The sequence below is a fragment of the Rattus rattus genome, chromosome 2 (assembly GCF_011064425.1).
Source record: "Rattus rattus isolate New Zealand chromosome 2, Rrattus_CSIRO_v1, whole genome shotgun sequence".
Taxonomy (NCBI): Eukaryota; Metazoa; Chordata; class Mammalia; order Rodentia; family Muridae; genus Rattus; species Rattus rattus.
This window is the reverse complement of record NC_046155.1, coordinates 167863047-167868051: the sequence shown is the minus strand read 5'-3', so window position 1 is coordinate 167868051 and position 5005 is coordinate 167863047. Positions and strand designations below refer to the sequence as shown.

Below are 5005 nucleotides of genomic sequence, written 5' to 3'. Positions count from 1 at the left end.
TGGAGACCATTGAAAGCTGAGTGGAAACACACAGGAAGCTGGCAGACTGTCAAACGCTGGTTATGAAGGTGGCAGGAAATGGATGCCCCATTGGCTTTAATACCAGGGAGGTCTTTTGCAGCTTTTGGTCAACTGATGGAAGGAAAACGCTTATTGAAATTAATCCAAGAAATAGAGATGGAATAAAGCCAGCAAGTACAAACGTTTCTTCCAGAGAATTTCATTACAAACCAGCTAGAGAGGTCCCATGTTTTAGCCCTCCACATTCAGCTTCTAGGGCACAGGAACAGAGTAGTTGGGGACATGGAGTCAGTTTACAGTCTGAAATGTGAGTAAGGGTGTGTGGTGATGAGGGGTGGGGGTGGGCTGGGTGCTGAGGGCAGCGTGGGCATAAGGAGGTGCAGGGTCACACATTTATGAACGGCTTCATGGCAGCTGGGACCGGAGGATGTTCAGTACTAAAGAGAGTAAGGTACCCAGCTAGAAGCTGGTGGGCAGAAAGTGGCATGTCTGGAACTGAGGCTCTCTCCGGAGGGGGCTGTAGTTCAGTAGCTGATGCTGTCTAGAGATGAGTAATTCCTCCCAACAGGCTGGGATCTCTGGGGCTATCACAGCTCCACTCAAGTCCCAGCATACAGCACAAGTGTGACTGTGGGACGGACAGCTTGGTTTAAGGACATGATCACTGGAGAGGAGGAAAGCATGGTACTGAGTCGCCTCGGTGTTTACAGGATGAACTTGAGTTTGAGGTGAATCGTAATGGGAGGAGCGTGTTAGGAAGGCTCGGCAGTTAGTGATCTAATACAGAATGGTGCCGATGATGATGTAAGGATGGAGGACATCTTTCAGTAACTGTGGGCTTCAGTATTAGAGATTAAGGGGTGAAGGCGAGAGAAGGATGCCAATGTGGCGTTGAAGAGCATGGGTTGGGAGTCTTATCCCTTCTACCTGTGCAGTGAGCAAGAGGGTGGACTAGAAGCAAATCGTCACTGTCTCGCAGGGCAAGGTGGAAAGCCAGGCCTTTGGAGGAGAACAAGCAGTGGGTAGAGCAGGAAAACGAAAAGAAGCTTCAGAAGGTGTTACCGTCTGGATAGGAAATGTCTTCCACGCTGTCAGCCTCAAATGCAGTGTCCAGGGCCGCTGATTCTGTTACCACGCCAGAGAGACCCTTGTTTCTTTCTGTCTCAATGGAAAGAACTTAGCGGAGAAGCATTAACACTTTAAGCTGAAGTATGTTTGGCAAAGCAAAGTGACGACACACACCAAAGTGCTTAGCAAGGGCTTGCCTGAAATGGGGTAGCAGCAAGAAGTCATGGACTTACTAATTTTGTAAGTTGTGTTCATGAATGTGAGATAAGTGGATGTTTGTGAGACTAAGATGACCTTTTTCTCTCCCATATCACCGTACAACAGTCTGTCCGTTTAAAGTATTTCTTCCTATGAGGCAGAAGGACAGAGTTGCAATGCAAGTTAGATGATGATGATGATGATGATGATGATGATGATGATATTTCAATGATGCTGACGCCCCCACTAACATGCACAACACATGGGAAATTCCCTGAAGTCTTTGTTTCTAATATAGCGAGAGGAACTTAACTTTAGCTTCAAAAGATGCTCAATCGCCAGGGTTTGTTTTGACAGTCAGAAGCCACAGCCTCCAAGATACAGCTGCAGGTCTAAGCCCCTGCCTACCTGGTCTCGCTCCCTCCCTCCGATCAATATGGACCCCGATATTTTTATAGGAGGGCAAAGTAGGTCTCTTCCTTCAGTAACTTAAGACTTAGGACAGACGTAGACCCTACCTATGGACCCAATGTCCTTGCTGTCTATGACACAAAGATCCTGTGTCATTTGATCTACTATAGAGTGCGATGTCTCAAGATCTGGTCCAGGGGAGATGGATCAATGTCTTCACTGTATGAACCCCTGAGGATGAATCTGTTGAATCCTGGAAGAACCAAACCAGGAGAGCCATTAAAGGAAGCAGGGACCAAAACTGAAGAGGGAAATGCATGTTACTAGAGGACTAGAGAAACCACCCATGGCCACATCCATCTAAGGAATGGTTGAGAGATTCTAGCCTTGAGAAAAAAGAGACCTGGGGACAGGAACGCCCAGGAGGGAAGAGAACAGAAATAATCGAAAGCTGTTGTTCCATAAGCAAGAGCCAGATGTTTTTGTATGTTTTCTGGAAGTCCCCACAAAGCAAAGGGAACCAGAATCTGAGGTGGATTTAGTATGACCGTTGAGTACATGCTTGCTACTTAGGGACACCCTGAGGGTCCCTGGGCTTCACAGTTAGTGGATATATTTTTGAAGATCAGAATAAAGTAGAGGCTGCAGATTGAGCCCGAGGATGAGTATGGCAGACCTAGCTGTGGAAAAGTCTCCCACGTGGAAACAGAAGAGATCCCGAACAGAGGGTGGATTCCCAGTCACTCGGGGCCAGATAAATTAATTTTTAACAGAAAAAAATACAGTAACTTAAAAGACTTTTCATAACAGTCAAAAAAAAAAAAGTATTTGCTCAGCAAGGCACAGGTACAGGTTGGCATAAACATTATCCAAACATATCCCATGAGGAAAACTTCCAAAATCAGAAGATACGATCATTCGTCCATACGTATTAACTTTGGTCCTTTGGGTTCCTTTCCAAGAAGATATGGCTTTTTGATGGCTGGGCCTTGATGTTTTGAGAGCTGGATCTTGGTAATCAGTCTCAGGAATGAGTCATGCATAACGAGTGGCCAAATTGGGAATGGACCTTGGCGGCTGGCTTTAGGAATGTAATCTAATGGTTTAACAAGTTAGAAGGAAGAGGAAAGAACAAAGCCTTTGGGTGCCATGACTGGGCCTGAGTTTTCCGTGCTCAGGCCTCCTAGAGCCCCTTAGGCTTAGGGTGAGCTGAAACCAGGCCAAGGTCAGCTTCCTGGTTGAGTACTTGTAGAATCTTTAATTTTATCAATTAATTTTCTATTACATGTGTCGGGGAGAGCTTGGTCAAGCATTGTGTGGAGGTCAGAAGACACCTTGTGAGGGTTGGTTTTCTCCGTTTACCCCGGGGGTCCCATGGATTGAACTCAGGTAGTTGGGGTGGTGGGAAAGTGTTATTCCCTGCTAAGCTGCCTCGCTGGCCCTAACTTTACTCTTGAGTTATACTTTCCTGTTGGGTGTTTGAGGCCATGCAAGAGACCAAGAACTAATCTTTTCTTGGTTTTGCTGTTAAGATAATCAGGACTCAGCTGGCAGGAGTGGGAGAAGCTTGCTTTTAATTGCACCGGGGGGAATCTCTGAGGGGCCAACCTGATCTCCAAATCAAGTTCCAGGACAGCCAAGGCCACACAGAGAAACCCTGTCTCAGAAAAGAGAAAACAAAACAGATAACCAAGACTCAGTAGGGCCACTCTTCGAGCTTTGGGAGGTGCCCCTTGGCTCCATTGGCTTTTCCTCCAGCAGTTGTACTGATGTCTCAGGGTCTCCTGACCACTCGCTTTCTCTTGGGCTCATAGGGGACATTTCCTCCTTCAGTGGCCCTCTCTACAGGATATAGGCAGTTGCTATGGTGACTCCATGGCCTCCTGACTTATCAGAGTTCTAGGGCCACTTTAGAGAATTCATGTGTCATCTCCTAGGTCCTGAATGACCTTACAGAGCAAGGGCCATCTTGTGGCTCTCCTCTCAGTCTCTGTATCCTCTGGCCTTGACCTGCAAGCTTTGGATGAACCCCCAAAGGAAACTTGCAGCTCTCCTGAAGAGAACATGTTGGGCCTTCATCCAACTCTCCTGTAACACTCAAAATAAACGTGGATTTAAGTAAGTCCTGATTTTATTAAAGACTCAGGTTCCTACACAGTTAAAAAGCCCAATAAACGGGGTTGGGGATTTAGCTCAGTGGTAGAGCGCTTGCCTAGGAAGCGCAAGGGCCTGGGTTCGGTCCCCAGCTCCGAAAAAAAGAACCAAAAAAAAAAAAAAGCCCAATAAACGACAGAAAACACAAGTAATTATCTTGATAAACATGAAATATTTGTATATTTGTTCTTTAAGCCAGTTCTTATAAATGTTACCAAGAACAGATGGATATCTTAAGAAAACCTCCTTGTTCTAAATAGAGAACCAGGCTTCAGTTTTTATAACAGGTATGCTGAGTTTTGACTGTAAGAAATTTAAACCCTTTTTTTTTTTTTTAAATGTTTTTGTTTTTTGATATAGGGTCTCTCTGCACATACGTGAGAGAGAGAATTGTCCTCCTACCCGGACCTTCTGCACATGCCTAAGGTTTCTGGTGTGCCCTCCTCTTGCCTTTTCCACCTTGGAAACATCTCAGTCATCTCGCTTTAAAACACAAATCTTACTTTACCACACAAAAGCCTTTCTTGTTCAAAAAACATCCTTTTATCTTTATCCTTTCTTACCGAAACCACATCCTATGTCCTTTTCTACATCTATCTCCTACTTTTTGCCTCCTTTGTACAATCGTTCCCTTCCTTCATGAGACAGAGCGACGCCACACTGTGTACCCGCGTATTCAAAGGAAGCCCGGTGCTGGCTTCAACAGCACAGACATTAAACGTGAACGACACAGAGAAGATTAGCGTGCCCCCTGTGTGAGGATGCCTCTCAAACTTGAGGCATCCCATATTTTTATGACCTGAATGTGGAAAAGGGGACACTGAGCTCAAATCACATTTATGGCAGTATAAAAGAAACCACAATTATCTGTCCTCATGACGTTAGAGTATAAGGTTCTGGCCTACTGAGGGTCTTGGGTGGAATCTTCTTCCACTTCAGAGTCTAAGATACGAGCTAACACCATACCTCGTAGGTTAAATTCCAGAGAGAGTTTCCCATGATCTTAACGTCATGGGAAACGGGAGTTTTTCAGTTCAGTGTCCTTTGACGTTTAAGAACTTTGAGCTCTTAAATGTCAAAGGACACTGAACTGAAAAACTCCCGTCCAACATTAGCCAGAAAAAGTAGACGGAAGGGAAGACACAGGAAGAAA

At 45.4% G+C, this 5005-nt stretch overlaps 1 non-coding gene across 1 annotated transcript; it reads left to right on the top strand.

The window, feature by feature from the left end:
• The first annotated feature begins 4543 nt into the window (after positions 1-4543).
• Positions 4544-4646, top strand: LOC116894889. The gene has a single exon (XR_004387096.1). It is a non-coding gene; the product is annotated as a U6 spliceosomal RNA (small nuclear RNA).
• Positions 4647-5005: the final 359 nt, after the last annotated feature.